Source organism: Chroicocephalus ridibundus, chromosome 2, assembly GCF_963924245.1.
Source record: "Chroicocephalus ridibundus chromosome 2, bChrRid1.1, whole genome shotgun sequence".
NCBI lineage: Eukaryota > Metazoa > Chordata > Aves > Charadriiformes > Laridae > Chroicocephalus > Chroicocephalus ridibundus.
In genome coordinates, this window is record NC_086285.1 from 69,111 (window position 1) to 89,393 (window position 20,283).

The 20,283-nt window shown below is 47.0% G+C and overlaps 1 long non-coding RNA gene across 1 annotated transcript; it reads right to left on the minus strand.

Moving 5' to 3' along the window:
• Positions 1-1,044: 1,044 nt before the first annotated feature.
• On the minus strand, positions 1,045-20,283 carry LOC134510921 (uncharacterized). The gene is made up of 4 exons (XR_010069757.1): positions 20,188-20,283; positions 16,517-16,593; positions 7,576-7,863; positions 1,045-1,757 (listed from the first exon to the last, which is right to left on the minus strand). It is a non-coding gene; the product is annotated as an uncharacterized LOC134510921 (long non-coding RNA).

Consider the following 20,283-nt stretch of genomic DNA (forward strand, 5'->3'; position numbering starts at 1 on the left):
CTTTGATCCATCTGCTTTTATACTGAGCATGATGATGATGGGATGCAATACCCCATCAGTCAGATCCCATCTACTCTTCACCATGGGTGCGACCCCTCTATGCTTTTCTGCTTCCAACCCATCAACAGGGCATACATAAAAGTTACCAGAGCTGCACTGTTACAGCAATAAGTATAAGCAAGAGCCTCTCCGCATAGCATCCCTGGGCATTAAGTGTAAATATATGCTCTTAGCAATCTGGAAGCGGATACTACCTGAAGACGTCATTATTGTCAGCCAGTTCAGTTAGTTGGAAGAGACTTACCTGAAAAGTAGAATTACTGAAAGGAAAACTGGTTCTGTTGTACCTCAGTCCAGCACAGTAGCACATGGCTACGCAACCTTACTTTCACATGAAAAGAAGTAGTGCCCAATTGTATTCATGGAGCCACCAGTCAGATCTTCCCTTTAATACCTCATGCCAAGCCACCTCCGTACGGCGCTCCTCTCGGTTCCCCTGAGTCACTCTGCCCATCTCATCCTTCTGCTTCTAAAAAAACCAAACAAACAATATCAAACATTACCCTAATGCGGAGCAGTAGCTTAATTCCAAAGATCTTCTTTCTACTTAGAAACACTGTTCAACTAGGGTCAACAGCAGCCTGCCATCAAAAAAAAAAAAAACCAGCCCACAAACATTACACCCCACACAAAGCAGCCTGAACATCTTTGAGATATTATCTCCTTCACTATCCATAAACAGCCTCTCTGACTTGGCTCTGCTTATGCCAACACCCACTAATGAAACACCCATGCACCCAACCTACTGAGAGCTAATCAATTCCAGATGACTACCCAACCTTTGCCTCAGTCTCAACAGATCCACATATTAACTATAGACTCTTGTCACTATTCTGCCTGCCTTGAGCTCTGCACACCTGGGCAGGGGGGTTCCGAGCCAGACACACACACACACAATCAGAGACCAAGACTACACAGAACACTAAAAACAACACGCCTCAAGAATGAGAGAAAACTGCCAGCAAGAAGGATGACACCTGGATTGAAGTCACCATCAGGCAAGAAGACCTGGAAACCACGGTGGTGATGTGAAGAGGCTCTATGGAAGACCCTGAAACAAAGTTTACATCATCATCATCTGTGATAAGGAGGGACTGTCAAGACTGCTAAGATGTATGCGCAGGAAGACTGGCTTCAAGACCTAAGAATGTAATGATGTAGGGAAGAAGCCCCAGTCGCAGAAGTGGGCTGTCCTGAAGCTTCCAAGACACAAGACCGAAGCATGCTTTAAGCTTCGAACGCAAGAAGACCAGCAGCCGAATGGTGCTATGCGCAGGGGTGCAAGCATTCGAGACCCTAGGGAGGGTGCCTGAGGCGCCACGCTGTGCTTCTGGAGCTTAAAAGATGACCTCGCGACCCAAGAAAGGTCTAAGACGCAGAACATGGACCACACGAACAACATGACAACTGACACAGGCTGGAACTGCCCTGCCCGGGATGTGCTAGCATCACGCTGAACAGTAAGCCACATCCTTTACCTGCCCAAAGGAGACAGTGCCCCAGGAGAAGCCCTCGCCCCTACGCTAACTTCAAAGACCCCTTTCAGCAACTGTCAACCTCATCCCCTTGGCCCCTCTCGGGCACCAGTGTCTCAACTTAGCTTGTGGATGGCCAGGGGTCAGAAACCATCCTTGACACAATCCACAAAAAACAGCCATCTGATATCTTCCTGCAGTCATCAGCTTCCTCCTCTTCCTCTGCAAGGAAAAAAAAAAACATGAATCCCCAAAGCAACCACAGCATCAGCAATAAGCATCTTGAGAGGAGATGCCAACCTCTTCCACAATACCCACATCCTCCCAAACGCCATGGCCTTCCGCTCGCCTGCTCCACACTGATTCTGGAGGCTAAAGCTGCAGTGACAATTATTTATGGCACCTAAGATACCAAGAAACACAACATTACCAATGCGCTTATGTGAAATCACCAGTTCTGTGCTCATCCTCGCTACTATTGGGCTCACCTCAAATGTGAGAGGCTAGAACAGACCAGATGTCATCAACGCCCAAACCCAACTGCAAAACTTGTCTAAGACAGAATCGTGAACCTGCCTCCCTTTCCCAGCCATCCCCCAGCGCCAAAACTTTAGAAACCCCTTCTCTTCTCCTGAGCCATCAAAGAAAGGACCCCACTTCTTCCTGACAGCTCCTGCCCTCCATTGGCTGGCTTGAGCCCCTGCATCAGTCATTCCTTGGGAGCTGCTCTTCCAAGCCCTGCCCTGTGTTCAGCAGTCACCTCCTATCTTGTGTATTACTACAGACTCCAGGCTCTGCTACAAATCCATGAAATCAGTGAAGCCCTGATATGATCTACCAGGGGCCTGCCACAAGCCAGAACAGCTCTAGGGCCACTATGATACTCTGCATACCACCAGGGAAGACAATGAGCTGTCCCATACCCTGGAAGGCAACATGCCTTACATCCCTACCGCTTCCTCAAAGTGCTAAAATACAATGTATATACACATACAAGACATTCATCTTAACTCCCACTCAATAATCTCATAACTGGACCAATTAAGACTAATAAAAACAATTACTAAAAGAGTGTTGTACAAAACTAGAAAGAAAACAGAATTCTATCTTCAACAAAGTGAGGAATTACAGTAAGATGCACAGCACCTGGAATAACAAAAAAAAGACATACTATTAAACCACCTAGCCACACTAAACACTCATTGCAAAACCACCGTTCTGAAAAAAAAAAAAACACACAAGAAAAGTAACATACAAGTCCATTTTCTACTATATATGGCATTAAGCCTTACATTAGTTGAAAAGTCTTACCTCTAATTTCTTACCTATACTAGTCTTAATATTAAAAGAGAGCTACTGAAACAGCTGAAAAGAAACAGCTGAAAAAGCTCCAATGCTGCACTTTACTCAACAAACCACAGACCCCTCACCCTGGAAAAGCCCAGCAACACAATGAGCTCCTGACCCAACACTGTGGCTCATATACCCCAGGCCCCGCCCACTGCCCTTCCCACAATCCTCTGGGTAAAGGGCGGGGCCAACCCCACAGAAGCATAAAAGTGCCCAGAGGAGCAGCATGTTTTGTTATTTGCCTTAAGTTTACAATGTGTGAGGTGGCAAAGGAGAAGAGTGACCTTTCCTGGAAGAAGAGATACCTGCTGTTTTACTACAACTCTATCTATTATATCAACAACATGACCAGGTAGGCAATTAGATTGGTTTTTTTGTGGAACATAGATAGAAAAAAACCACCACAATTTATGTACTGGAGTATCATTAAAAAAAAAATGCCAGCATACTACTATGGGCTTATTCTTTGTTTCTAGTAAGACCATGTGTGTTACTGAGCTTCTGCCAGAACTGTATTCTGGATGGGACTGAATGACAAAACAGAATCAGATTCTATGAGAAAACATTCTCAACAATATCTTCCTCTGCAAAATAAGTTATTTACTCTAAATTAGCAGCAATTTTGAGTCATATAGATGATCTCTTTTTGACTTAATTAATCAACAGTGCTACTTCAGTCACAAAACACAGAAAGCAACAAAAAAGCATGGAAATATAAGTAATGTACCTGAAACTGCATAAAGTACGTTAATTAACGTCTAAGTAGCTAGAACAAAAATAAGTTGTAAAAGGCAACAAAAATAATCATGGCAGACATATTGATAAAAGTAGATAAAGGCTAAGAAAAGATCTGAGCCTATGACAGACATTGTTAGGGTACCAGATACAAAATAGAAACATAATATAATGCAGAAACCAAACAGACTGCTCTAGAGCACAGAGATGATTTTGGAAAAGGCTCTGGCAGAATGAGAGGCCTTGTCAGAGAGATTAGAGAGGTCCCGAAGGGGCCAGAGAAACCAAAGATGTCTTGGGATATGATGAGCTCAAAAGGGAATCAAGCAAAATATGGTTGCCCTCGGAACGGACTGCAAGTGCACCAAAAAGATGAGAGGACCAAAAGACTGATGGGGTTAATGGTTGCACACTCTGGAAAGGTTCTGAGGGGAAAAGAGGGGTTCAAAGTGCCCTCAGGGACTAAAATAGGGCTCTGGGGCATAGGGGATGTCTCATGAGAGCTCGGTGATGGGAGTGGGAGAGTACCAGTAAGCCTCAGAGATAACAAGGCAGAACTCTGAAGGGGATTTTGGCAAAGTACAGATGATGTTAGGGGGCTGGGGACAGAATGAAGGCATCCTAAACAGCAAAGAGGAAGTTAAGGGCACTTTGAAGAGCGCAAAAAAAAAAAAAAACCAAAATCAAAAGGGAGCTGAAGTGCTGACAGTGCTGTGGGGTATGAGAAAGGACTCGGAGGACACAGCTTTAGAAAGCAGGGGCATTATGAGGGGGCAGGGTAGGAAAAGAAGGCTCAGAGACGCAGCGAGGGCTTAGGAGTCTTGGGAGGGGGTCTGGGCAAACTACATGAATGAATGAGAGAGGAACTGAACGGAGATGCCCTTGATGGCAGAGAGAAACATGACAGGGTGCCATGTAGCAAAGAAAGACAAGAGGCTCTCAGGGAACAAGAGACATAGGGAGGTAAAATGCTAGGAGAGGCTGTGGAGTTTGAGGAAGGTCTTGGGAAGCTTAGTGAGGGTGGAGAGGCGTCGAGCGGGGCGGGTAGACAAAAGAAGGCTGGGGAGGACAAGGAGGAACTCGGATGATCATCTGAGGGGAGTATGGATGTTCCCATGCGGCCGGGGACTGAACATAGGAATCCTAGGTAGCATAGAGGAACAAATGACAGCTCTACGACTCAAAGATGGACCCACCTAAAATGCTACGAGACGGATGTGGAGGGCCAGGAAACTCCTGGGGGGCATTGTGACCAGGAGAAGAAAAGTCCCGATGGAGCCAGAGAGACAGAAAAATGATAGGAAGCATGATGATTAAATCCAGGTGGAATCTGAACTGAGTAAATGTTGCCTTGGAGGCCAGGGAACTAATAGAGGCAGGGCTAGAAGGAGAAGAAGACAGAAGAATGGGGCTGGGTGTTGAAGAAGAGCCCGGGAAGACCCTCCTGACAAGCAGTGAGGTTCAGACTGGACTCCCTTGCTTTCTAAACTCCTTCTCGGAGAGGAGTCTGGGTGCGGCTGGATCCAGTCTTAGCCTCCAACTGTAAAGGACAATTCAGACCTGGGTTCTGTCACAGAGTCGGTTTAATACAGCTTGAGCTGGGTACCTCGGAAGAGGGACCCCCTCAATATTTTTCCTGTGCTTTGTAAAGCCTCAAAATCTATGACATAAGCAGTTTGTGCCCCTGTTCACGTGACAAGTGTGTGTCTCATCTCTGATAAAATTGTTCAGCCATTACGTGTCCTCTTTGATGACTGGAGTTTTGGTGCAAATGCTTTTACCTTCTGACCTGGTTTTGTGACCTCTTTGTCACATCTGCACCTGTATTTTATCCTCCTTCTGCTGACTTGGGATAGCATGGTCCCTTTTTTCATTTCCAAGAATTAGAGTTCCCTTTCCTTTGATCATAACGGTCACCGTAGTTCATAATGTTAAGCATATAATCTTCCTTGATGTTACTTATACAATTTCATTGTGTTAGTTAAGTTACAATGTATCAAAGTAAAACAAAACTACTATCCATCCTTCTAGGACTAAGAAGGAGTTCAGCCAGTTTGCTATGTTGCTGGGTTACATCTTGCAGGTAACGCTTCGCCAGTCTAGGTGCTTATGCTAAGCAAAACTTCAGTGTCAGACACCGGCTCACAGATATGGAGTCGGGAAGCCTTCTGAGGGAAGGAGAGGGGTGTGCGAGGTCCACGACAAAGATGATGATGTACTGAGGGCAACCCTGAAGGCATCTATAGCGGTTGTGACACCATGAGAGGGGTTCTGAATGGGCCAGAGAGACCAAAGAAGGTACAGGGACATGAGGAGGAAGTCCGGGGGGGATTGCAACGGAGTACAGACGTCCTCAGGAGGCCGGGGACCAAATGGAAGCATCCTAGGTGGTGCAGAGGATGATAGGAGGGCTCTGAGGCACAAATAAACCTGAGGACGGGTTTCTGAGGGAAAGAGCTCAAACATAATTTTGTAAGTAACAGGGATTAAGAAAATAAGGAAAAAAATTAAAAAATAGAAACAGTGAACTCAAAACGTGTAGAAAGAAAATCAAAAACCAGAATGTGCTAAGGAACGACAAGAAATAATTAAAACTGAAGACGGCAAAGGAGATAAATGTAGACAGAAAATCTTAAGAGCATCCATGATTAAAGAAGCAAGGAAACAAATTACAAAATAACAATGGCAAACTAAATCGGAGATGTAGAAGGAAAAATTAAAAAGCAACAGCACTAAGGAAAGACAATAAATAATTTTAAAATGACAGCAAAGGGAACAAAAGTAGGCATAGTAAGAACAGTTAAAAAGTGCTAGCTGGTAGGGTAAATAAAGAGAAATATTACAAAATAGGGATGGCGAACAAAAACAGATGTAGAAAGAAATTTTTAAATGCGATGGCAGTAAGAAAAGACAAGAAATAATTAAAAGAAAAGATAAGCAATAAAGATAAACAGGATAAAAGTAAGGAATTTAAGAAGTGATGGGGATTGGGGAAACAAAAGGAAATAACTAGGAAATATGGAATGCAAAGTGTAATGGAGATGTAGAAAGAAAATTCTAAAAAGGCTCTGCATTAATGAAATAAAAAAATTAAAAATATACACAGTGAATGAGATAAAAGTGGACAGAAAGAACCTTTTAAAAGCAAGAGTGGTTATGGAAAGAAAGGAAAAAAAGATAAAAACATAGGGACAGCAAACTAAAAAATGTTTACAGGCAACGAAGTACAAAACCAATGCAGAACAAAGAAAAATCAGTATTGGCAGCTTCCTAAAAGTAGACAGAGAATTTTAAAGTGAGGTGGTAAGAGAAAGGCAGGAAAAATTAAAAGGTGAGGATGGCAAACTGGATAAAAGTTGACATAGTAAGAAAATTTAAAAACCAAACAGATCAAGAAAAGAGGGAGAAAAAAAATAGGGTCAGCAACCTGAATAAATAAAGACAATGAAACAAAATTTTAAAAGTAACAAAGTAGAGGACAGGCAAAAAGAATTAAAAAACACAGACAGGGACCTGGGTAAGTGGAGACACAGAAAGAAAATTTGGAAAGCAACGGGGCACTGGCCATACAGGTAGTTAGAAAGTTAAATAGCAGGAGATAGAGTTGGACCAACAGCCACAGACAGAGGACAGTGGAAGAGGGATGGGGGGTGGAGCAGAGGGAGTCACTGGAAATAGAGATGGGTCACTGGGTAGAGGGAGACCTACAAATGCAATTTTCACAAGCAATAGTGAAGAAGGCAGTGTGGGAAGAATGAAATAATAGCAGATAGGGAGCTGGGAAGGCAGAGGCACAGAAAGGAAATGGAGAAGGGGACGGAGTACAGGGTGGCATTGGCAGAAGAGCAAAAACTTTTGGGGAGCCAGAGTCTAGGACAGGCAAGGACACGGGCAGAGATCACGAGAAGCATGGCAGGGAAGGGCCTGGACACACATGAGAGGGCATGTGACTCACCACAGCTCCTGGCGCAGGTGGGAGACTTTATGGCCCAGAGGCATCTCTCTCTGCCCCTTGCTCCTCAGTGGTGCTGGCAGCCTGACCCTTGCCTGCCTAGGAGTCTGTGGTGGGTGCCTCGATGCTCTTCTCCCATGAGGCATCCCAGAGGCACGGTGGCTCACACATGCAGACGACAGAGGCAGCGAGCTCCTGGCGCTCTGTGCTGGTGGTGCGCTCCGTCAGGGATGGCTGGGAGGGATCCTTCCTTGCCGTGGGAACCGTCTGTGCCTTGCTGGAGGCACATGCCTGTGGAACCCACTTTGTGTCACTCTTCAGCCAGCTCCAGCAGGCAGCCATGGCCAGGCAGGCCCCTCAGCACAGCAGAGCCAGCTGCGACCTCAGCCTCACTGGCTGAACCTGAGCCTGGCCCAGCCCAGCCCATCCTCCCCTCATGGGTCTCACCTGGGCTGCCTCAGCCCCAGCTGGAGCCCACTGGGAAGAGAGGCCATTGCCAAAGCCCCACAGCACATCACCCCCTCCCCTGAGCCTGTCCCCAGCAATGAGCTCTGCACCCTGGGGGCAGCAAGTGCCTCCAGGGGCGCAGAGGAGGCAGGAAGTGTTTATTCCTTAACATGCCCAAGAAATCCCAGCAGTGAGTTGGCTACAAGGCTCAATGCCCAAAGGCGGCAGGACAGAGGGACAAAAGGGAAGAAAAAAGCAGCAGAAAGGACAGAGGGACATGGAGAAGAGGTGTAGGACAGGAAGGCAGGAAACAGGATGCCGCAAACAAGAGAGGAGTGGGGAGCAGGACTGCGACGTAGGGAGAGGAGAGACTGTGCAAAAAAAACAGCGACAGAGAGATGGAAGAATATATGAGAGAGACAGGGAGCAGGAGAGAGAGGTGGGAGGGACCAGCAGGACAAGAAGACAAGAGACAAGACAAGGGGCACAGAAAAATTCTACCGCGACTGTGAAAACGAAGCAAAGGCAAGACATAGAAAATAGAAATAGGATGCAGGACAGAGACATTGAAAAAGAATTTTGAAAAGCGACAAGGTCCAAGAAACATAGGTGAGAACTAACAAATAGGGACAAGGATATGTAAAAAGAAAGTGTAAAAAGTGACAGGGTGCAGGACAGAGAGGGAAGGACTGGGAATTATAGATAGATGGCTAGTGGGAGACAGAATTTTGAAAGCAACAGGATACATGAATCATACGCAGGAATTAAAACAGGTACATGGAACTGCAGAGAGGCAGATGTAGGAAGACGATGAAAAGGGATGGGATACAAGAAACATGGGCAAGAAGCTAAAATTAGGTTGGGGAGACAGAGGAAAAAGTAGGAAAAAATTTAAAAAGCAACTGGGCTCATATGCAAAAACTAAAAGAAAAGGATGCCTTGTCCCTTCCCTTTTGCTGAAAAGATGTGCCTCTGTTTATATACAGGCAATAAAAAATACTTACGGTATAAAAGTATTTGTCTTTCCTTTGGCATTAATTTAACTTGCACAGCTGTGAGTTGATATCATTAAACTATCTATGTCCAAAATACATGGTTATAATTTGACTATGGATTTTTGTGTGTTACGCAATGAGGAGGGATATCTGGCCATCTGCACTGCCCAAGCGAGATGCTACTGGACTGCCGGGGAAATGTGCCACTGAAAGTGAGACAGAATAAAGTACTGTAGAGCACTTTGTCAAAATATCGGGGGGGGGGGGGGGGGGGGAAGCCCATTGCAGTCAGTTAGCTCTTTTAGTAAAGATATAGAAAAAATACCTAACTGCTTAAGTACACCTAATACATTGTATGCTACAGATATATGGGAGTTGCAATTTAAACAATGCAAGTCAGTTTATAAATTGTACAATTTTAACTTTCTTTAGAGTTTTGTTTACCCAAAAAAAAATCATCAAAATAAGAGATCCTCAGATGGTTTAACTTTGTTTTGGGGGGGAAGGGGGGCGCCAGGATGGTGGGATCCCTGATGCTGCAATCCATATCGCTACCCGAAGCGACTTGCCGAGAGGGAAAAGGGAAAGAAGGGGATGGGTAACAGGGGAATAGGGTAATAAGAATACAGAAAGGGGAAGAGGAGAGGTGATGGTGGAATAGGGAAGGGGAAATGGGACAGGGAATAGAAAGGGTAATGGGGAAAGGAGACCGGGGAAGGTGAAAAAGTGATTTGGGAAAAAGGAAAGGGAAAATAGAAAACAGGAAGTTGGAAAGGTGAAAGGGAAAGAGGACAGGCAATAGGGGAATAGGAAAGGAGAAGAAAACAGGGTAAATGGGAAGGAGGAAAGGGGAAAGGGCACTGAAATGGTAAAAGGGGAAGAAAAGAGATAGTGGAATAGGAAGGAGAAAAGGGAAGAAAGGGGGGGGGAGAGGAAGGAGGCAGGGAAAGGGGAAGAGGAAGAAAGGGGAGTTGGGGGATAAGGGAATAGAGCGACAGGGTACAGACCAGAATAAGGGGGACAGGGGAGGCTGAAGGAAAGGGGGGACAAAGGAGGAGGAGAAGCAAATATAGGGGAAAGAGGGGACAGGGAACCAAGGGAAAGAATGGTGAAAGTAGATGGAGGGGGGGAATAAAAAGGGGGGAAAGGAAAGGGGGAAAGTGAGAGGAAAGAAAGGCAGAAAGAATGAATAAGGAACAAGGGTGAGAAAGGTAGCACAAGGGGGAAAGGGGGACAGGATAGGGAGGGGAAGAAAGGAGAAAGGGGGACAGGGGACTAAGTGGGAAAAAACGTGGAAAGGGAAAAAGGGAACAGGACTGGAAGAAAGGGGGGACAGAAAGGTGTCAAGAAACAACAGTGGGAAAGAAAAAAGGAAATGGGGGAAAGGGGAAGAATAATGGAAGCAGACGGTAAGGGGGGGACAGTAGACGGGGTTAAAAAAAGGCAGAAAGGGAGGGAAGAATAATGAAAGAAGGAAGTGGAGAGAGGATGGGGGGAGAACAAAGGGAAATCAGCAGAAAGGGGAGGGGAATAAGGGGTCTGGAATAACTACTAAAATAATCAAAAAACAGTATTGTTCACACATTAAGGAAAGGTATAAAATCAAAAAGTTTCTAGGGTAGAATACAGCCGCAGCTGGTATACAAAGAATCCACTACATCTGCAAGTCCCTGTACAATATTGCTTGCAAAGCAACACGGAGGATGGAGTAGGGTGGAGATTCTACAGCCAAGCTCTGTGATAACGCAGCAGATACGGGAACGAGATGGTCCTATGGAACTGATAAGCTGCATACTTACTACCCTGAGCCAACAGTCTGTCAAATTTTGACAAAATGCTGTCCTTTGTGCAAACTTTGCTCATTATAGTGTCATTGTAACACCAAAACACACCTCCATCCCAAAAGCTATCCGCTTCCAAGGTGCGACCACTCCTCCTTGAGTCTGTGCCCTGAATTTTTCGTAAACTATACCTTTAAATGTGAGGCGAGATAATTTTACAGCAATCATGATAAAGGTATTTATGACTAGAGTCACTCAAACTCCACCTTGAAGGTAAAATATAGTATAAAAATAGCCCAAGAAAGGGGGGATATCAGGGAAGACACCATCATGAACAAATCAAGGAGGACTCCATCACAGACTGCCTTTGACTTCTGGGACCCATCGACAAGCTGAGCCTTTCTTCCCCCACATAGGGACGCCTGTGGGTAAGACTTAGACTATACCGAGTGCTTCCTCGGGAAACTTAGAAATCTCTCTAAAGGGTTTGTTTCCTACGTTTATAGCCAGTTTATAACTTTGTCATGCGTTTTGTATAATTAACAATACTTTTATTTGCAGGTGCTTTGCAGACAGCGTATTTATTGCCGGCAACCCATAAGAACCTATATATCTGTTGCTTAAATAAACTGCACTGTTTAAGTAGCTAGTCCTTTCAGTTTCTCATCGAACGCGACCAAAGACTTGAGAGTGGCCGTGTTAGTTCATGAGCATGACTAGACTGAAGGTGCAGTCCGCTGTTAGTGTATCCAGAATCATAACAGTTTAATATATTAAACACGACTGGACTGATAGTGGTGAATTGAGCATTACTCAGAAATTAAACCTAGCCACACCTAGCCTCCCACCTCAGTGAGGAGTCTTAGAATGCAAGGCAGTTTATTTTCTGCCAAAACTACTTTGCCTCTTAATGCAACAAGGGGTACAGGGGAGAAAGGGGAGCAGAAAAGCAGAGAGAAAAAGGGGGGAGGGGTAAAAGACAGGGAAAGGGTGACAGGGCGTCAAGAAAGGGAGGAAGGGGCCACAGGGGGTGAATAAAGGGGGAAGGGGTGGGACAGAGGACAGGGGGAAGAAATGGCGTGACAGGGGGAAGAAATGGCGTGACAGGGGGAAGAAATGGCGTGACAGGGGGAAGAAATGGCGTGACAGGGGGAAGAAATGGCGTGACAGGGGGAAGAAATGGCGTGACAGGGGGAAGAAATGGCGTGACAGGGGGAAGAAATGGCGTGACAGGGGGAAGAAATGGCGTGACAGGGGGAAGAAATGGCGTGACAGGGGGAAGAAATGGCGTGACAGGGGGAAGAAATGGCGTGACAGGGGGAAGAAATGGCGTGACAGGGGGAAGAAATGGCGTGACAGGGGGAAGAAATGGCGTGACAGGGGGAAGAAATGGCGTGACAGGGGGAAGAAATGGCGTGACAGGGGGAAGAAATGGCGTGACAGGGGGAAGAAATGGCGTGACAGGGGGAAGAAATGGCGTGACAGGGGGAAGAAATGGCGTGACAGGGGGAAGAAATGGCGTGACAGGGGGAAGAAATGGCGTGACAGGGGGAAGAAATGGCGTGACAGGGGGAAGAAATGGCGTGACAGGGGGAAGAAATGGCGTGACAGGGGGAATGGGGAAAGGGGGTATGTTGGGGGGGAAATGAAAAGATGGAAGGGGGGACAGAGGACACAGGGGGGAAGAGGCAGAAAGGATGGATAGAAGACCTGTAGGAGAAAGGGGGGACAAGGGGGGAAAATAAGGGGCAAAGCAGGGACATGGGAGGGGAAGAAAGGGAGAAAGAGGGGACAGATGAAGAAGAGAAGGGAAATGGGGGACCAGGTACAAAGCGGGAAAAGCAGGGAAAAGGAAAAAGGGGAACAGAATGGAGAGAAGAAGGAGAAAAGGGGAGACAGGGATAAAAAGAAAGAAGGAGAGGGGGGATGGGATGTGGAAGAATGAGGAAAGAAAGAAAAGAGGAACAGAATAGGTGGGGGAAGAATGGTGAAGAAGGGAAAAAAGAAAAAGGGACAGGTTGCAAGAATGGGGAGGAGGAAGAGGGGACGGGGGAAAAATGGGGATGTAAGAAAAGGGACGGGGAGAAAAAAAGGAACAGGGAGGGACAAATGGGAAAATGTGTGACAGTGGGGAAAGACTGGGGAAAGAAGTAAATGGGGAACAGGTGATGAGAAGAAACAATGGAGAAAGAAAGAAAGGAGGAAGAGGTGATGGGGGGAAAGAATAAAGAAAGGAGGAGGAGAAGGTAAAAAAGAAAAGACAAACAGGGAAAAGAAGGGATAAATAGGGTAAGGAGGAGAGGAGGAACAGGGGACAGTGGCAAAAGAATGGGGAAAGAAGAAAAGGAAGAACAGGGGACACGTGGGAAGAAAGAGGCCACGCGAGGAATAAAGGGGAAGTGTGGGACCGCAGGGGGAGAACAGAGAAAGAAAGAAAGAAGGAATAGGGGGCAGGGGGAGAATAACACAGAAAGAAGGAAAAGGGGAACAGGCAACAGGAGGGAAAACGAGGAAAGAAGAAAAAAAGGAACAGGGAATGAGGGGGAAGAGAAAGAGGTAAGAAGGAAAAAAGGAACAAGGGACAAACGAGAACATTGGGGAAATAAGGAAGGAGGAGGAAAAAGAAAGAAAATGAGGAAGAGGGGATGGGGGATTAAAAAAAGGACAGAGGAGGAAGAAATGCTAAATACGGGAATAGGGTGGGAAGAATGGGGGAAGAAGGAAAGATGGAACAGGGCACAGAAAGGAAAGAAGGCAGAAAGAAGGAAGAGGAAACAGGCAGAAGGGATGGGGAAAAAGGAAATGAACATGGGACGGAGGAAAAAGAAAGGGGAAAGAAGGAAAGGATGAACAGGGGACAGGAGGGATAAATGGATTAAGAAAGGAAGGAGAAACATGGAATACGGGGAAATAATGTGGAAAAGTAAAGGGAAAACAGGCGATATGGGGGAAGAACAGGAAAAGAAGGAAAGGGGACACAGAATGGGGGGAAGAATTAGGAAAGAAGGAAAGGAAGAACAAGGGATGGGCAGGAAAGAATGGGGAAAGAAGGAACAGGACAGAGGCAAAAGAATGAAAGGAGAAACGATATTGTGGTAGAAGAAATGGGACATGGAAAGAACGAGGAAAGAAGGAAAGGGGAAACAGGAAATGGGGGAAATGGAGAAAAGAAAGAAATGAGGAACAGGAGACGGGTGGTGGGAAAGGGAAGGAAAGAAGTAAATAAGGCACAGGGAATGGGGGAAAAGAATGGGGACGGGGTGGAAGAGAGGGTACGAGGGGGAAAGATGGAATGGAGGAACAAGGCACAGGGGAAAGAAAGGGAAAGAAGAAAATATGGAAAGGGGAAGAATGAGGAAAGAAGGGAAGAAAGAAGAGTGGATGGGGAAGAATAAAGGAGGAACAGGGAACAGTGGGGGAAGTAGGGGGAAAGAAGGCAGAGAGGGCGGGAAGAAGGCAGAGAGGGCGGGAAGAAGGCAGAGAGGGCGGGAAGAAGGCAGAGAGGGCGGGAAAATGGGGAATAAAGGAAAGGAAGAACAGGGAATGGGGGGAAAGAATGGTGAAAGAAGGGAAAGGAGGAAGAGGGGACAGAGAGAAGAGAATGAGGAAGGAAAGAGAAAAGCAGAAAGGGGACAGAGGAAAAAGAATGGGGAAAGAAGGAAAGAAAGAACAGGAACAATGAGGAAAAAAGAATGGTGAACAATATCAAGATGCAACAGAGAAGCGGCTGGGAAGGATGGAGACGGAAGGGGAAAAAGAAACAAGGGAGAAGGGGCAAAGAATGGGGAAAGAAGGAACGGAATAGCAGGAAACGGGAAGGGGGGAAGAAGGGGACATGGGGAAAGAAAGCAGACAGAAGGAAAGGAGGAACAGGGGACGGGGTGGAAAGAATAGGTAAAGGAAGAAAGGGGGAAGAGGGTAGAGGGGGAAGGATGGGAAAAGAAAGAAAGGGGGAAGAGGTGACGTGGGGAAAAGAATGGGGAAAGAAATAAAAAAAGGAAGAGGGGACAAGGGGTAAATAACAGGGAAAGGAGGAAGAGGGCACGAGGGGGAAAGAATGGGGAAAGGAGGAAAGGAGGAACAGGGCTCAACAGGGTAAGAATGGGGGAAGAGGGACGGGAGGAAGAGAGGACTGGCTGAGAAGAAAGGGGAAAGGGCAGACAGGGGAAAGGAATAAGGGATACAGGAGGAAAAGAAAGGGGCCAAAGAAAGAAGTGGGGGACAAGGGGTGAAGGAAGCGGGGAAGGAAGGACAGGGAACAGGGGGGATAAAATGGGAAAAGGGGACGGGAGGGAAAGAAAGTGGAAAGGTGGGTAGGGGGGAAAAGGGGGTAGAGGGGAAGAAAGGGGAAAAATTGGGAATGGGGAGGAAAGAAAGGAAGAAAGGTGGGAGAGGGAACAGGGTGGAAAAAGAAAAAGGTGGATAGGGGACGGGTGCGAGAAAGGGGAACGCCGGGGAAAGGGTAGAGACGGGAGGAGTCTGAAGGGAAAAGTCAGGGAGGACAAAAGGGGGGACAAAAGAGGAGAAAGACAGGGGGAAAGGGGGGCAAGAGAGAAAGAGGGGGCAGGGGTAAGAAATGGGAAAGGGGGCAGGGGTAAGAAATGGGAAAGGGGGCAGGGAAAAAAGACAGAAAGCTGGGGACAGGAAGCATGGGGGAAAGGGGTATGGCGGGGGGAGAAGAGGGGAAAGCGGGGATGGGACACGCGGGGAAAGAAACAGAAAGGATGGGTAGGGGACGTGGGGGACAACGGAGAAAGCGGGGACAAGGGAGGGGGCAAGAGAGAATGTGGGGTGGGAAAGAGGCAGAAAAGATGGAATGGGGACCTGGGGGAGAAAGGGGAAAAGGTGGGACAAGCGGGGAACAAAGGGCAAAGTGGGGACATAGGAGGGGAAGAAAAGGGCAAGGGAGAAGAGGGGGACAGGGGACAGGCCAAAGGGAAAGAAAGTGGAAAGAGGGACAGGGGAGAAAGAAAAGGGAAATGGGAGACCAGGTTGGGGGCAGGGGAGAAAGGGAAAGGGAACAGGGGGAAGAAAAGGAAAATGGGGAATGGGGAAACTGGGGGGGAAGACAGGGGAAATGAGGGGATAGGCGTGATGGGAAAAGAAACGGGAAAGGGGGACAGGGGAGGCTGCAAGAGAAAAGGTGGGGAAAGGGAGACAGAACAGAGGAAAGAAAGGGTAAAGGAAGTAGAAAGGGGGGAACAGGAGAGAAGGAGGAACAAAGACGGGGGAAGGGCTGACAGGGCACTTGGGGGTAGAATGGGGAAAAGAAGGGAAAGAGAGACAGAGAATAGGAAAGGGGGAGGCAGTGAGTGACACATAGGGAAAGGGGGGAGAGGGGACAGAGAGGAATGTGGGGGAGAGGGAACAAAGAAGGCTGAAAGAGGAAAAGGGGAAAGGGGAGACTTGGAACAGGGGGAATAAAAGGTAAAGGAAGTGGAAAGGTGGGACGTGGAGGAGCAAAGAGAGAGAAAAGGGGTGACATGAAACAAGGGGGAGAATGGGGAAAGAGTAGAAAGGCAGACAGAGGACGGGGGAGGAAAGAGGAGAAGAAAAGGGGAAATGGGGAAAGAGGTGAGAGCGAGCAGGGGGGTTCGAAATGAGGAAGTGGGGGATGGTGGGAAAGTAAGGGGGAAAGGGAGGACTCGAGATGCTCACCCTACCCCCTGCTAAATAATCTCACCATCACCCGTATAAAGAAAAACGGTATCAGCAACTTACACAGCATACAGCAAACCCGCTGAAAAAAAACAGCTCCCTCTTCCGTAAAGTTGTGAATTCCTCAAAATGCAGTGTACCTGGAATTTAAAAAAAAAAAAAAAGCATACCATTAAACTCCTCCCCCACTATGCTTCCCAGAGGCACGGTGGCTCACACATGCAGACGACAGAGGCAGCGAGCTCCTGGCGCTCTGTGCTGGTGGTGCGCTCCGTCAGGGATGGCTGGGAGGGATCCTTCCTTGCCGTGGGAACCGTCTGTGCCTTGCTGGAGGCACATGCCTGTGGAACCCACTTTGTGTCACTCTTCAGCCAGCTCCAGCAGGCAGCCATGGCCAGGCAGGCCCCTCAGCACAGCAGAGCCAGCTGCGACCTCAGCCTCACTGGCTGAACCTGAGCCTGGCCCAGCCCAGCCCATCCTCCCCTCATGGGTCTCACCTGGGCTGCCTCAGCCTCAGCTGGAGCCCACTGGGAAGAGAGGCCATTGCCAAAGCCCCACAGCACATCACCCCCTCCCCTGAGCCTGTCCCCAGCAATGAGCTCTGCACCCTGGGGGCAGCAAGTGCCTCCAGGGGCGCAGAGGAGGCAGGAAGTGTTTATTCCTTAACATGCCCAAGAAATCCCAGCAGTGAGTTGGCTACAAGGCTCAATGCCCAAAGGCGGCAGGACAGAGGGACAAAAGGGAAGAAAAAAGCAAAAAAACCACGAGAGATAGAGAAAAAAAATGAGACAGATGGGGACCAGGGGAGAGAGGTGGAAGTAACCAGCAGGATAAGAAGAGACAACACACAGGAGCAGGGGAAAAGAAATATGGTCAAGAAATACAAAATAGAAACAGGGACCCTGGCAGAAGTACACATTGAAAGAAAATTTTGAGAAGCGACAGGGTACAAGAAACATAAGCAAAAAAATGACAGGCAGATGCAGAAAAAAAATGAAAAAAGTTACAGTGTGCTGAAAATAGAGGGGAGAATTGGGAATTATAGGCAGGGAGATGGCTAGGAGGAGATATAGACACAAAATTTTGAAAGGCATAGGATATGAGAATCCTACCGAAGACTTAAAAGATAGGTATGCAGAAGTGCATAGAAAGAGATCGAGGAAGAGAATTATGAAAAGCGACAGGGTACAAGAACATGGGAAATAAATTAAAATTAATTTGGGGAGACAGAGAGAGGGAAAAGTAGCAAGAAAATTTTAGAAACAAACTGGGTTCAACAAACCTAAGCAAGAATTTAAGAGAAAGGGATGGAAAGAGAGAAATAAAGTTTCAAAAGAGATTGGGTAAAAGAAACATAGTCAAGTATTAAAAGACAAGGACACAAAGCTTAATAGAAGTAATCTGTGGTGGATTGACCTTGGCTGGCCCCTGGGTACCCACCCAGCCTCTCTATCATTGCCCTTCCTCAAAAAGACAAGGGGAGAAGTTAAAATGAAAAAGCTTGTAGGTTGAGACAAGGACAAAGAGATCGCTCATAGTCACAAAAACAACAGACTCAACTTGGGGAAATTCACTTATTGTCAATCAAATAAGAAATAAGAACAAATTTTTAAAAAAAACACCTTCCCACCACCCCTCTCTTTTTCTGGGATCATCTTCACTCACGACTTCTCTACATCGTACCCCCAGACAATGGAGGTGTCAGGGAGTCAGGATTGTGGTCAGTTCATCTCACATTGTCTCTGCTGCTCCTTCCTCCTCGCACTCTTTTTCCGCTCCAACAGCGGGGCCGCCACGTGTTGCAGGGACTCTCTGCTCCACTCCTGGCCAGTGTTGCTGATGGGCTCAGCTTTGACCAGCGGCAGGTCCCTCTCTGAGCTGGCTGTGCCCAACATGGGGGGAGCTTCTGGTGTCTTCTCACAGAACCCACCCCTGCCCGCCACAACTCAGCCAGCAAAACCTTGTCACTTAAACCCAATGCAACAGCAATCTGCTACAGGGCAGAGAAGGGTGGGCGGTGAAAAAACAGGGAAAGGGAGCCACAGGGGAAAGAAAACAGCTATGGGCTACGGATCAGACAGGAGGAAGCAACAGGGAGCGAGACAGAGAGAGAACCATGAAGGCAAAAATTGGCTATGGGACAGATCTTTTAATACAATAACATCCTTTATATAATATAGTAGATAGAGGTTTTTATTTTGAACTCCTTTTTATATACATACACTCATATTTTTCAATATGTATAAAAATGAGAAATTGTTCTTTATTTCAATGCCTCATACCCATATATACAGGTTTTATTGTTTTTTTAAACACACATTCCCCACATGAATTTTCAGGCATTTTTTGGGCTGTGAACTGCCTCTTTTAGGGGGAACCCCATGTGACACACGCACACCCTCAAAAAGGTCTCGTTTTGCCTTAGAAGTACCATCATCTGGAGTACAATTACAGCCTGACATTAAAAAAAAAAAAAACAAACAAACACACAACATACAAACACTACACCCCACACAAAGCAGCCTTAACATCTTCCTGATGCAGTCTGCTTCACTACTGCTGAACAGCCCCTCCCACATAGCTCTGCTCATCCCAAAACAACCCCATTAATTAAAGAGCTGCCCACACAACCTGCTGATGGCTACTTGATGGGAGTTGACTGTACCACCTTTGCCTCAACAATCTAGGTAGATCAACAAACTAACCATAGACTCCTATTGATGTTCCACCTACCCCAGAGTTTACATGACCGGGCAGAGCAGCTCCGAGCCAAACACACACAAGCACAGACCGACATTACACAGAACACTCCAAACAATGCACCTCACAAATGAGGGAAAACTCTCAGCAAGAAGGATGACACCAACATAAGCGACTGTTGGGCAAGAAGACCTGCAAGACCACAATGGTGACACGAGAAGGCTCTAGGGAAACCCCAAGAAATGAGTACAATGTAATGGTCCGGGACAACAAGTGACTCAAACTGAGATGTACGTGCAGGAAGCCTGGCTTCAAGACCTAAGAACTTAAGGATGCAGGGAAGAAGTCCCAGTCACTGAAAATGGATGGCTAGAGAACAGAGCTGCTCATGCAGCCAGGAACAATGCTGCAGTTGAGGACCACTCAGAAACTTCCGAGATGCAAGGCCGATCCACTGTTTAAGCTTATAATGCAAGAAAAGTGGGGCCTGACTGGGGCAGTGCCAATGAGTTCTGGCATTCAAGACTCTTGGGATGGTGTCTGAAGTACAGGCTGTGCTCCTCAAGTGTAAAGAGAGCATCGAGACCCAAGGAAGGTTTAGGACACAGAAGACAGACCACACAAACAACACAACAGATGCAGGCTGGAACCACCCTGCCCGGCTCATGCTAGCATTGTGCTGAAGACTAACCCGCTCCCTTTACCTGCTCAAAGGGGATGGCTCCAGGACAGCCCTCTGCCCTTCTCTAACTTTAAGAGGCCTCCCTGCAAATCACAAACTTCTCCCTTTCCAGCCCCTCCCCAGCCCTGGCCACTCAACTTAGCTTTCAGAGGGCTGGAGGTCTTAAATCCGATGTCGACAGAAAAAAAAAAAACAGCACATCGACTATCTGGGACATTCCTGTAGTCACCAGGTTCATCATCATCTACAATTAAAGAAAACCAAACAGTGACAGCAAGAAGTTTCAGAGAGGCCACCGCCAACCTCTTCCACAATTTCCCCTTCCTCAAAAGCGCAATGGGATTCCACTCACCTGCTCCTTCCAGAGTCAAATGCTGTGGCCATCATTGCTTGAGATACCAAGAAACAAAATTACTGTTGCACATGTGAGAAATCACCAGCCACAAGC